We start from the raw sequence: 14,361 nt of genomic DNA, 5'->3' as shown, positions 1-14,361 counted from the left end.
TAATACTGGAATGCTCAGTGAGTGTAGGAAACTAAGTGTTGAGCTTGGTAGCTATACTGATATAGATAAGTGTTGTCACTAATGGAAATAATAACTTAATGCAAACAGTATTATAACTTTTAACAAGGTTGGCCCTTCACAAGGCATCACTTCATAAGAGTGAAAAAGGAGTAGCGTGTTACTAGTGGTTTTCTCCAAATTGGGTTTCTATGTAAATCATTGTGTCAAGTGTGTTGATGAATCTGTTATGTTTCATGTTTACATTTCTACAATTTGATTTTACAATAACCTACAAGTTTTAAGTGATTGAATAATATTATGGATGCATGCATGATGAATAATGTTTTATGGGTTCACGAAGCTATGAAAAGTTTTAATTATACATCTGGACCTTGGATAATTGATTCACCTCTCTCTTAGTAATTCTAAAAGTATTCCAACACAGGCAATTTTCCAATTTTTTGTCTAATTTATTCCTAAGCTTTGACTTTTGGAATCCCAAAGTACTAAAAAATAAAGTTCACCGACCATTGAACCCATTATTTTGGTGAGACAAAAATTAGAAAGCTTGAAATATTATGGTATTATTCTCTCAATTATTTGCTCTAAACTAGGTTTTTCCAAATCTTTATTACTACTCCCTCTTCCTTTGGGTTCTCCATAAGATCATCTTTTTCCCTCATTATGTTTAAAGAAAATGATTTCTTTTGCAATTGAGATTCATCTATATTCCATTTATAGTTACCCCATTAATTTCTTGAGTTTTATAAAAATTATTTATCAAAGTAATTATTCTTTTTGGAAAACCATGCATACAATTGAGACTCCAATATTGAGTAAACACAATAGAAATGGCCTCAAAGAGTTTGTCTAGAGGGAATAGTATTCTAATTTATGATGAAAGATTATAGAAAATTTACTTAACAAAGTCAAGTACAAAGTTAACACCTTCTGAAAGTCTTCCCTTTTAAGACATGACACTCACTTCCCTAGTTTTCTTATTAATTCATTAAGGGTGAGGCTAGCATAGTAGTTCATTGGTATGCCAACTCCATCTACCCTAATACATAACTTGTCATTTGCACCGATGTCTAAAAAGTTTTCAAAGTTGTTTGAATTTGTGATTCTCATCCACTTGGAAAAATTTGAATCAGTTAATGGTTCTATTTTTTGCAAAATATCAAGGTTCATACATGTGATTTTACATAACTTATCATATTCTACAATATACATAGCTCTTTTTTGAACATTTTTCATAATATTTCTCATTTCCTCTAGCATGAGGAGAAGAGCTATTAAAGTTAAGAGTGCCTTAACATTAAACTTAACTTCAAAAGGAGTTGAAGAAATAAAGGAAACCCTCCTTTGTCTTGCATTGAGTTCATTAGTCCAAGAAATGATTGATATTCTAGAAATACTTGATGTTCTAGTCCATCTAAAGAGATCTAACTAGTATCATTATCTTTAATAAGCTTCTTCCCATTAGATAGTCCTTCAAAAAAGTGTTGAAATTCCCTTGTTTTACACTTTGACAAAAGTATTGGTAGGTCTCTTTGATGAAAGAGGGTAAAAGTACAAAGTTATGTCACCTTTCATGTTGACTTATCAGAACAATTAAATTTGAATATTTCTTATTAAAAATCAAAATTTTTTAAACATATGATCTAGATAAGTTCATTCTAGCTAAGTTATATATGGTCTCACGCATTTCCAATTGAAAATTTCTATTAAAAGCATATTTTATACTAGTTTGTATCCAATTACGAAAGAAATAAATTTATTTCAGAAAAGTGGTGTTTCAATAACTCTTACTATTTTTTATCATTTTTTTAATATCATATAAACACCATTTTATAGAGCTCAAGACTCATATAGAGTTTATAGTCTTTTAATTAGATATAGTATATTGTAATTAAAAAATTCTACAGTCACATATTTTAACACTAAAAAAGATGTTAGTTTTGAGAAATAAAAAATACTAAATCATATCAAAACAATATAAAAATTATATGACTTTCTAGAAGAGAGACCCTCTTGTAGAATGTATTATTTTTCTCCTAGTTAGAATAGATTTGTTTTGAAAAATATGGTGGGAGATGAAAACTATCAATTTTAGGTGAGTTGAAATTTCAATCATTATAAAAGAGGAAATATAGGTCTAAAGATGATTTTTGTTGTTGATTGTTCTAGCTATATATGTTATCTATAACATGGTCTGAGATGAAAGGGAAATAAGTTTATTTCCATGTAGTTTTGTGGTGGGAACTAGACCCCTAATTTCTAGCATTTTTCAACAACTAAAAAATTATCTATAAAAATTAGGAAAATATATCAATTCTTATTCCAAATAATTACTAAAAATTATAATCCTAAACTTCATGTCCATTTCTACACATTTCATTAGTTTACTTCATTTTCAAATTCAAAATAATCATACCAATTTTATTTCATTGAAGGTGAACAATTATACTTTTGTTAGCCTTTTCCTTTACAAAAGGGTGACACAAGTTTGTGCTTTTACCCAAGAATCAACTTTATTAATAAAATCAAAATTTATTAGAACTACAAGAGATATATTCATTTGGTGGGTCATGTAGTAAATCATAGCAATGTATGGTGCACAATGACATTGGATCTTTATGCAAATACCTCCTTTGTTACCTTACATAATTGAAGCTCCATCGACTCTAACACACACCAACTTTTTAGAAATCTCCATGTTATCCATACCTCCATATTCAATTATATTAATCTTTATCAATTCATATAAATTATTGTTTGTTAGATTATACTTGGTTTTAGCAACATATAATAGATAAGGTTGACAAATAAAACTATTAGTAGTATAAACATGCATGCATACCCAAGAAGTATTATCAATTGTTGTAGTTCTACATATAGAAACAATGCAATAAAATTGAATTTTTTTTTTTTTTAACTTAATGTCTTCTTTTTCAACCTCTACAAGATAACCTCCCCATTCCCATCTTCTATTTATTGACCAATGATAACTTTAAAAAAGTGCAATAAACAACTCATTGAAGGCTAGTCTATTATAGTACATACTTTTCTCAAAATATAAAAGGATATGCTTAACTTTATTTTTTCCCATATTTTCTTCTTCTATTGCTTTCCTGATAGAAGCTTCAATATAACCTTTTACTTGGGTACTCTTCTCCCATAATTACTCTTGTAACTTGTATAATTCAGCATTCCTAGCATGAAGACATTGGTCCTTCATTTTCCATGTTACAATATATTTTTCAACTCCATCTATGGTTTCCTTTTGATAAACTTTACTAACATGCTTTTCTATGTTGTCAATTTTGAGTTGCACCCTATTTCTCTTCTTTGATATCTCCATGCAAACCTCACCTCTACATTTGATAAGAGGCTCACCATCCATTAGATTGGGCACTAGTTTAATGAACCAGAACTTTTCCACCCATTCTAATTGAAAAATATTTTTGATAGATCCCAATGAGCTTGATCTTTTTTTTAATCAAATTTTATTTTCCCCTTCTTTGTATGAATTTTGTCTTCGACATTCTCACCCATGTCCATATTATCATTTTGTGGCTCCCTACTTTGGGTAACTACCACAAAATTAGTTTTAAGTTCATCATGATCCAAGATATTAGGCTCTCCAACTTTTGATGAATCGCCTTCTTCAATATGCACTATAGACTTTGTGAATCATGTATATGAACTTTAAACTATGATGATCCACCTTCTTGACTTTTTTTACCACCATTTTCACAACCAAGGTATGCTGATAAGGTTTCACACTTTTATGATCTCTCTTGGTTGCCCCCACATGCAAAGGTCCTACTAGTGCTCTTCTTGTTAAACACATCCAACCAAATATAGGCTGCCAAAAATATCAACTTGTTGAAGAAGAGACCATGACAATAACCTACATAGACTACATATAATAATAATAATATGATTAATTCTCATAAGGGCCTATGACTTACACTATAAAAATTGCAATCCTCTCTAAGGTGTCAAGGACCAATTATCCCTTACTTTACTAAGGAAATGAGTCCCCACATAAAAAGAATGACATATAAAATAGTTGCTTACCTTAAACTAATACCATGGCTCGCAATTGGAGTCTGCCTCTAGACAATGCATTTAGTATTCTGATAACTTTGGTGACAACTAGAAATGAGAGATCAAAACTGAGGGAATTTTGTACAATAATAGTATCATATGAATATATTTATACCAAACTATGTTGGGAAATTGGGTGGGGATTTCATTCGGTTATGCAAATATTAGGCAAAGCGGTGTGTCTTATGTAAGCTCAAAAAATAGAATAGTTGGATGTATTGTGGTGGTTGGAGACAAGCGTTAGTAAAATGATAAGTGGCATTGTATCCCTAAGATAAAAAATTCATAGTAGTAAGAGCAAAATAATATTGTCCAATAAGACAACATTGGAAAAGTAGTAAAAAATTTAAAGTATCTGTGTCCTAAATGTAGATTTCACTGGTGATTGGACCAAGATTTTGGACCATTAATTACGTGTGCAGTAATGGGCATTTAGCCCAAGTTTTGGACCCAACTCATGTAATATCTAGGCGATGTGGTTGACCCTATATGCATATTTCATTCGGCAAATCATGAGTCCCCAATGAGACAGATTCCCCAATTGATCAAGATTAACCACTAAAAATACTTTGCTACATTCTCATCATTCAAAAGATGTTACTACAAAAATAGAAATATCATAAATATCCATTCATTTCTTATTATTCACACATAAGTCATTTAGTATACAATAGTAAATAAATTATTGAACCATCATTATATCTTTCATTCCATCACTCTTTATCGTATTGTAATAATATTTTTGAACATACCCGAATTAATAATGAAGGTACTTTATAATATTACTGTTCTATTCTATCTTGGTCTACGAAAATTATTTACTTCAACTAAAAAGACTAAACAGTTAGAAATATCTTATGCTATCTTGGGACCCTTTAGTTTTTTGAAAACTATCCTTCAAACCAGGGAGTGTCTTCTACGAAGCTAATCAATTTGGCTAAAAATTAAAACCAAGTGAAGATAACAGGATAAGCACAATGAAACAAAGCGTCATTACTACAAACGATTGCTACGAGTCCTTGCTTTCCTATAAACATAGCGACTCACTCGTTACGATTTCCATATCCCTATCTTTTGGCAGCTTCAAACTTATTGGTGGTATCTCATCCAACTCCCTGACGTAGGATCGTTTGATTCAAACAGCTAATGTCTCTTATTTAGCAATTTTCAGTTTGTAGACTATCCTAAGCACAAACTAAAAGCTAATTGGCGGGATCTCGGATCTCCTCCTGGCAAAACACCATAAAAAAAATCCTACTTCCATCTCTTCTCGTTATATAAATGACCAAATGCAACGTTGTGCATATCACAGTGTGGATTGATTGCAAGAGAGAAGGATCAGGGAATAGAAAAATGGCCGCTTACAGGTTATTCTGTTTGACCATGGTAATAATATTTGTCTTGATTTCAAAAACCCATAGCTATAGTCTTCAATCTGCCTGCGAATTGGCCGAGGATCCAAAGTCATGCCATTCTAGTTTGCTTCAAGATCCGATGTCGTTTAGAGCAAGTCCCAAAAATCTCACCAGAATCGCTCTGGAGAGAAGTTTGAGTAAAGTTGAAAGGGTGCATGACCTAATTCCTCCTTTGGGCTGGGCAGGCAGAGCATTCGATAAAACATTTGGCCATGCGATAGAAAATTGTTTAACATTTTACGACCTTGCTATACAACATTTGAAGGACGCTCAGATAAGACTGTCCCGCTACAGTTCAACTGATTTGAAGTGGAGTCATGCAATCCACATTCAGACTTTACTCAGTGCAGCTCAAACTAATCAGCGTACCTGTCAAAGAGAGCTTCAACATGCCAACGTAAATTTCAGTCAATTCACGTTCACTTCGGGCATGCAAGATGCTTCTATGGCTGTCAGTGACAGCTTGGCTTTGATTAAGAAGTTGTGGATCTTAGGCAGGGTGCCTGTGCACCACAAGCGACGTCTGTTAAGTGACGGAGATGATTTGGGATGGGTTGAAGATGGATTTTCTCGTTGGGTGGGGAGAAAGCTTTTGGAAACTTTTGAAACTTCTCGGACGGACGCGACCGTGGCGCAAGACGGCAGCGGGCAATATAGGACCATTACAGAAGCCATTAAAGCTGTTCCTGAGAATAATCCCACCAGATACGTCATCCGTATCAAAGGAGGAGTGTACAAAGAAAACATTGTGGTGCCGTACAACAAGCCCAACATTATGTTTGTGGGAGATGGCATGGACGCCACTGTCATTACTAGTTCCAAAAGCACCGGTGATGGAGATGGGTTCATCCAAACTGCAGCTTTAGGTATGTTTCTAGTTGCTTTATTAGTTTCTGATCAAGTGTATTGGGTATTGGTGCAGTGTATTAACGAAGTTCTTAGGATACTAAATTTTAAATGTATATATATATATATAAAATTAGAAATCAATAAAATAAACGATCTAAATAATCATAAAGTAGTATACACATTTAAAATTTAGTATACATATATATATTTTTGATATCTTTTAATATATTATTTAGATAGTTACAGTTAATATATATTCTTTAATTCAATTTCATTATATAGTTATATTTCAGATATTTTTAATAGTTCATTCTTTTATATAATTATAGTTACCATGTTTGTCAATGAGTTTGATTAAAAACAATATGCAGTTAAATTCTTATAGCAATATCACAATGCTTATACTACTTTATTTTCTTGTAGGAAGATCGATAATTAGATTTTAATGTAAATATTATAGTTATATTTTTATATATTTCAGATCTCTATACTAGTTGATTTTCTTTTGTCTAGGATAAGTATGTGGATTTCAATTTCAGTTGCACCGTTTTCTCACTCTTACATTCTATTTTTTCTTAATTGAACATTTAAGTCACTAATGTAGATATTAAATGGTATCAAATTCAAATATTCTGAGACATAACCTTTTTATACTGCTATTCTATTTAATTGTTGAAACATTCTTTTTTTTAATATCAATTTTTTTCTAAATTGACATCTCTCCCTTTTTTTTGTAATTGTACTTAAAATATTTATACTAATTTATTTCACTTTAAATAAAGATTAATATTTGAAAGTAGGATATATTTTTCACATCAAGTCAAATTATGATATTACTATGGGATTTAAGTGTGTAGTTTTTGAGTCAAACTCATTGACTATTTAAGCGCACAACACTTGGTGAAGGTTTTACAAATGGAGTTGCAAGTTGAGGGGGAAACTCTGGATTTAAGCACTGGGATGTGTGACCTCTAGGGAAGTCCCATTGCTTCATTGTCATGAGAGATGAGTTTGTCTAAACTGCCACTCATAAAATACAGATCAATGAATTTGACTAAAAAATTACACATTTGAATCCTGATAACAATATCACTAAATTTCTGTTTATTATCGGCAGCCGTTACATGGTGCATACTTAGTTGTTTCAACCCTATAGTTGTTGATATAGATGCCTCAAGTTCAAATAAACATCAAACCGTCCAACTATTGAACCTTTCTAAACTATCCATGCAGCCGTGTTGGCGAATGGATTCGTGGCTCGCGACCTGACAATTCAGAACACGGCAGGTCCACAGAAAGATCGGGGACTCGCTCTGCTGGTGCAATCGGACAGAGCAGCCTTTTACCATTGCAAGTTAGAGGGCTTCCAAGACACTGTGTACGCGTATTCCCTTCGCCAATTCTACAGAGAATGCGATATCTATGGAACCATCGACTTCATCTGCGGGAACCCACAGGCAGTCTTCCAAAAGTGCAACATTTATCTAAGAAAAGCTCTCCAAGGTCAGCAAAACGTGATCACGGCCCAAGACAGAACGAGCCCGAATGAAAACACGGCAATCGTTCTGGACAACTGTAAGGTCACTCAGGCCGACGGAATTACGGCTTCCGATGGTTCTGCTCAGACGTATTTGGGGAGGCCGTGGGGAGCCTATTCCCGCACTATTGTCATGAATTCTGACCTCGGCGGTTTCATTAATCCACAGGGCTGGCTACTATGGGTCGGTCGCGACAACTCGGCGACTGTATATTATGGGGAGTATCAAAACACGGGACCCGGGGCTGATACTTCAGAACGATGCAAATGGCCCGGGTTTCATGTGCTGAGCGCCTCAAATGTACAACCCTACCGTGCATCTGCGTTGCTTGAGCTCGAGGACTGGCTGCCTTCCGATATACCTGCTGACCGTGGTGATGTCTAACAGCCATAGACAGTTTGATAAATGGCCCACCTTGCTTTAACAATAATCTATGGAGATCGACATGGATAGAGGAGAGTTTTTCGCTTTTCGGTTTGTATCTGTGATCATAGAGGTGTTCTTTTATATTTCTTAGATGACTAGTCACAATATAAAGAAGTTATTGTTAGCAATTGTACATTCCTATGTGAATTGTCAAATAAAGAATACATTTTATATACATTATTTGTGTCAATCATAAGATCAATTGGTAGGTTATTTAGTCTATATTATTGTTTGTGCAATAAATTTGAATTTCTATGTTTGCTGTAAAATATTAATATTTTGGATTCTCTAATTCTATACATTTGTGTATTTAAATATGTCTACAAGACAAATGTACTTTTTTGTTTACTTTTGTCCATGGTTTTGTTAGGCTCTACAAGTTGGTCGTATCTCTTGGTGGGATCAAAAAGTGAAACTTGATCACCTTATCTTGTACTTATTTATGATAGATAACAAATAAAAGATCTTATGCACCTTGATATTGTCACTGCTAATGGAAAGACTTTTGGAGTGATGCGTGAGAAGTCCATGCGATGGCATAATTATCTTTACCTTTAGGTATACAATTGAATAATCATATAGGCCTCTACATTGTTGGAAGTCACTATGAATCTTCTAAAGATGATCCATTTACCACTCTCCCTTGTATCTAATTCTTCTTCTATATACAATATAAATACTAATGATGTTCACAAGGTTGAATCTGAAGGTATAAATGCCAAAAACATTTGATTGGAAATTGCTAAAGCCATTTTAACAAATTCATTTATGTAAATCTATCAATCAACATGTACCATGAAATGGCACTCTTTGGTGGCGGTATCAAAGATATCGTGTGCCTTGCTTTTTAAAAATAATTTTATTTCACTTTAAGAAAAAAAGCCTCCCATCCTTCAAATCATTGCAAGGAGATGTAATTGTTAGAGGTAATGTTCTTGTGTATTGTATTGATAGTACAACATATTATAGGGTATTAGATGATGATTACACTGACTACAATCTTATCAACAACTATAGTTCTACATGGGATCCTTTTTAATAGTGTTTTATGGACATATTTATTGGGAATCAAATGAAATTCATAGAAACACTTGGATAATTTCAGAAACATATCTTATGAAAGATCCCATACATTAAGAGAAATCTCTATACATTCAAAAATTAAGTCATAGAATCAATTAAAAGTTAATGAAATAAGATGTATCTCGCTACTAGTTAAGAAGTATGAATTCTAAACTTAAATCCACTATAGAAGTACATGAGTACTTAGGTATATCAATGATTAGTATTAAAATATAAGACAACATGTCACTGTATTATACCAAGGGTTGAATTGCATGATTCTATTTTAGTTGTAATGGTTTGGAATGTTCATTTTTCTTATTAGTTATTTATAAATTTAGAAACAATAATTAATAATATTGAGAAATATTTCTACAAGATTAAATTAGTTCATCTTTTTGTATTTCTTACTTACAAAACGATTCACTTAAAAGAGTTTTTGTGTTGTAAATTCTAGAGAAAAGGAGTTCTTTTACTTGATCTGCAATTTTGATTCCTAATTTGAAGAAAATTATCGTTAAGTTATTGTTACCTCTGGTTTTACCGCCAAGGATTTAGATTCAAACGCACGGCTTATTCAGCAGTTAGTCTCAGAGTTGGTATTTTAATGCTACAGCCTGCAAGTTTCTGACCGTCAGATCTAAGCAGACCAACGGTTGGCGCCATCGTGCTATAAAGAAAATGCACGATATTTATGATAGCGCGATGACGCCCTGACGACACATTGTAGGGATGGGCCCGGCGTTCCGCGGGCCGAAAAAGGTTCTTAACGCCCTTGGCGCTATGTCACTATCGCAAATCAGCCAAAAAATCTCCATAGCGACATAGCGCCCAGCGGAAATAGTCACGGCGGCGAATTTTGACGACCGGCGGAATCAGGTGTTGCGGCGACAAATCAGGAGAAACCACGTGTGCCAAGTCAGAGTTCCTGGCAGCACGGCTAACACAGTTAGGGCTTATGTTCACCACCGTCGGATCAGCTCGGATCAACAGTAAGCGCCATCGCGCTATGGAGGAGTTGCGCGAGGGTTATGACAGTGACATCGCGCCCTGGTGACACGTGTCAGGTGGGGCCGTGTCTCAAGCGATGCTAGGTGTATCGACATGGAGGGCAGAAGCACGAGGTACGACGAGTCCTCACAATCGTCAGATTTGGTCGCATCAATGGATGGCGCCATCTCGCTATGGTGAAGATGTGCAGATTTTATCATAGCGACATGGCGACCATCCGTCACGTGGATCGACAGGACCAGGTCTCACCAAGTCTCACCAGGTGTCATCCAAGGTGTGGTGCAGTTACAAACATGGCAATGAGTGGGATGGGTCCGGTCGCAGGTCGCAGAGTATGGCAAATTAGAGGTTTCGTGGCGGCAGGTAAATAGGTTCATGGACCGAAGGTTTCAAAAACACGGCGAGGCGCTATGGCACCAACGGAAAACCCATGCATTTTTCGATGGCAACATAGCGCCCAAGCGGAAGGTTCACCATGGCAAGAAATGATCAGACGGTTGGGTCCCAGCGAGTACTGTGCAAGCGCAGTCGGCGTGGCGAATATATTGGGGACACACGTAAATCTCAGGGCACGCTGTTAGTGGGCGCTATGGCGCTATGGGAATTTGGCCTCGATTTCTGCATAGCGACATGGCACCTAGCTGACATGTGGTCGCTCTACGGATCAGGTCTCGGGTTGCCAGCTAGTCTTTATCGAACCAAATAAGGAGGTGCCATGTGTATGAATCAGTGCAGGGCGTACAATGACCCCAGCAATTCAATAAAGAAGGTGGGTCGCGGGAGGTCAAGTTTTGTGACCGTCGGATTGGAAATGGATCGGCGGCAGGCGCCATCTCGCCATGACGAAGCTGCAGGGTTTTTTGTATAGCGGCTTGGAGCCCTTTTGCCACGTGTCGGTGGGGTCAAGTCTCGCCAGAATGCAGACATGAGGTGGCACTAGATCTTAGCATGAATAGCGAGTCTTCACGATCACCGGATCCGTAGGGATCTATGACTGGCGTTGTCTCGCTATCAAGACTTACCCAGGAATTAACGTCGGCAACATAGCACCCATGCGCCATGTGTCCTGGCGGAACCATGTTTCATACAGCTGGCGCAGTAAGGATTAAGCGATCGTCAGACTGATGGGGAAGTGCCACATGTGCCGCAGGCCTAGTGATTTACAAGGGAAGAGGTTGCCGAATGACGAGTCTCCATGATCATCGGATTGAGGCTGATCGACGATAGGCACCATCGCGCTATGGCGGAGATGTGCAAGGGTTGTGTTGGCGACACAGCGCCTTGTCAACACGCGTCCTATCGGTGCAGTCTAGGATGGCGATTGGTGGTTAGTGTAACCGTCACAGTCATGATAGTATTCAAGGTGGTGCAGTTAGTCCAATGAATGGTGGTTAACCATGGGAGGACCTCCAGGTGGTAAAATAAAGAAATGCGATTGGCTCGCACGGCCTAGTTGACGCATAAGGAGCCCAGTTGATCTTTTGACTTTGACAGATTCATGAACTAGGAGGCGAAGATAATTGATTTTGTCGTGTGATCTGATCTCCATGATCAATCTCAACCTACCAGAGTAAATGTAAAACATAGGATGACACTCCACCCACCCGTTGATCCATCTACCAGGTTGGAGCGCAGTTATGGCACCGTTTTCAGTCTTCTTAGGACATTATTGGCGAAAGAGATCAGATTTTTGGGAGATTTTTTCCATGATTGTCTCCCACGGAACTCAATGGCAGGTAGTTGCAGGGTCATTCCAGCAAAAAGATCTCAGTTACGCCTAAACTATAAAGACAGATTTTGTACATTTTGTAGGGGGGACTCTTCCTGATTTTCTCTGCTGCTACTTGCAGACTTGCAGTGTAAAATCCCTTTGTCTCTGAGCTAGATAAACATCCTGTATCATCTCTTTCAGCCATCAACGTGTATGTGTATTATTTTGCCCCTTGTTGATGCATTATTGAGATCAGTGGTCTGTATACTGTATCTATCTTTGGCTTATTGAATAATATACAAGTGAAATCTTCCATTCCTAGTGTTATTCAATTGGTCTCCTGATCTGTATGTGGCTATTGGTCAATATAAGTCTGAATGAATGTATGACCTTGAATGTTACCCTAGTTCCGTAGTGCATATATGGGCAGAAATGATTCTGAACACTCTGTTTTGGTGCATCATCGCCTTAGATTAGACTAGGTAGATTTTTTTTAATGCTTTATTTCTCCCTTTCCCTTCTGAGAATAGATAGGTGCGCCCTGACAGTAAGAGGAAGCCGGCCTTCTCTGGAGACTCAACCTCGCAGTTCAAGTCCCACAGCTTGGAGGTTGTTTCCATGTTTCACTAGGTTGTCCTCGTGCATAGGCCTTGGACAAGGGTGCAAACCTAAGTGACAACAGTTATATGTAAAAATATTGAGATTAGCATACTCAATAGAATAATGTTAAACCAACACCTCATTGATAAAACATCTCTAAATAATGTGTGATAAATTTATCTTGGTGGAGTAGTGAAATAACCTCATAAGGAAATATTTTGAATCCTTGTTGCTTTTATTTATGTATTGAATATGATAGGTAATTATGGTGCATTACCAGTTTTAACTAGTGTTTTTTTGAAGAAAAATGTATGATTGTGTTTCTTGTGCTATGTTTATTTGTTCTATATGAAATAGAATTAAAATCTTGAGACATGCTTTTGTATAACTATGCTTGGAAGGTTCTTGTTTCTATTACATAATTATACTTGAGCATTGATTATGTTTGAATTATTTATGTTAATATGTACAATTCTATCACTATTGTTAAATTATATTTTTAGGCTATTTGAAGTTGAGTGGGGTATTTTTCATATGAGAAAGGGTTCTTTGGAAGCATAATGTTTCATTGTAGGGAAAAATGATCCTAGAATATTTTCACCGAACATTTTTGTGTGAAACATGTTTTTAGAGTTTTAAGTCAATAATGTCTTCTCATTTGGTATATTCTAAAGCTCTTTGTAATTGATCTAGTGACCTATTATAATGATGTATGTGTACTTTTGTTAGTTTATCAATGAAATTGTGGGTAAAAGCACAAACCTATGTCACCCTTTTGTAAGGAGAAGGCTAACAAAAGTATAGATGTTTACCTCCAATGACATAAAATTGATATTATTATTTTGAATTTGAAAATGAAGTAAACTAATGAAATGTGTAGAAACAGATGAAGTTTAGGATTATAATTTTTAAGAATTATTTGGAGTAAGAATCGATATATTTTCCTAATCTTTATAGATAGCTTTTTAGCTGCTAGAAAATGTTGGAAATTAGGGATCTAGTTCCCACCACAAAACTATATGGAAATAAAATTATTTCCCTTTGATCTCAGACTATGTTATAAATAACATATATAGATAGAATGATCAAAAATAAAAATTGGATTTAGACCTATATTTTCTCTTTTATAATGATTCAAAGTTCAACTCACTTGAAATCGATAGTTGTCATCTCCCACCACATATTTAAAACAAATGTATCCTAACCAGGAGAAAAATTATACATTCTAGAAAAGGACTCTCTCCTCTAGAATTTTATATTATTTTTTATTTTTATTTTATATGATTTAATATTTTTTTCTTTCTCAAAATCGACATCTTTTCGAGTGGTAAAACACAGGCTTCTAGAATTTTTTAATTACAATATACTATATCTAATTAAAACACTATAAAATCTATATGAGAATTTTCTTGACTTTGACCTCTATAAAATGGTGTTTATATGTTATTAAAAAATTTCATAAAAAATAGTAAGAGTTATTGAAAGTCCACTTTTTTGAAATAATTTTACCTTTTAGTAATTGGATACAAACTAGTATAAAACATGCATTTAATAGACATTTCTAATTTGAAAAGTGTGAGATCATATATAACTTAGCTAGAATGAATTTATCTAGATTGTATGTTTGAAAAAA

At 35.2% G+C, this 14,361-nt stretch overlaps 1 pseudogene; it reads left to right on the top strand.

Moving 5' to 3' along the window:
- The first annotated feature begins 5,397 nt into the window (after nt 1-5,397).
- Nucleotides 5,398-8,302, top strand: LOC149571394 (pectinesterase pseudogene; annotated as a pseudogene).
- Nucleotides 8,303-14,361: the final 6,059 nt, after the last annotated feature.

The sequence above is a fragment of the Cupressus sempervirens genome, chromosome 2 (genome assembly GCF_028749045.1).
Source record: "Cupressus sempervirens isolate cs-2001-9-10 chromosome 2, ASM2874904v1, whole genome shotgun sequence".
Taxonomy (NCBI): domain Eukaryota; kingdom Viridiplantae; phylum Streptophyta; class Pinopsida; order Cupressales; family Cupressaceae; genus Cupressus; species Cupressus sempervirens.
The sequence above is the reverse complement of the archived record's forward strand: the minus strand, read 5'-3'. Positions and strand labels throughout refer to the sequence as shown.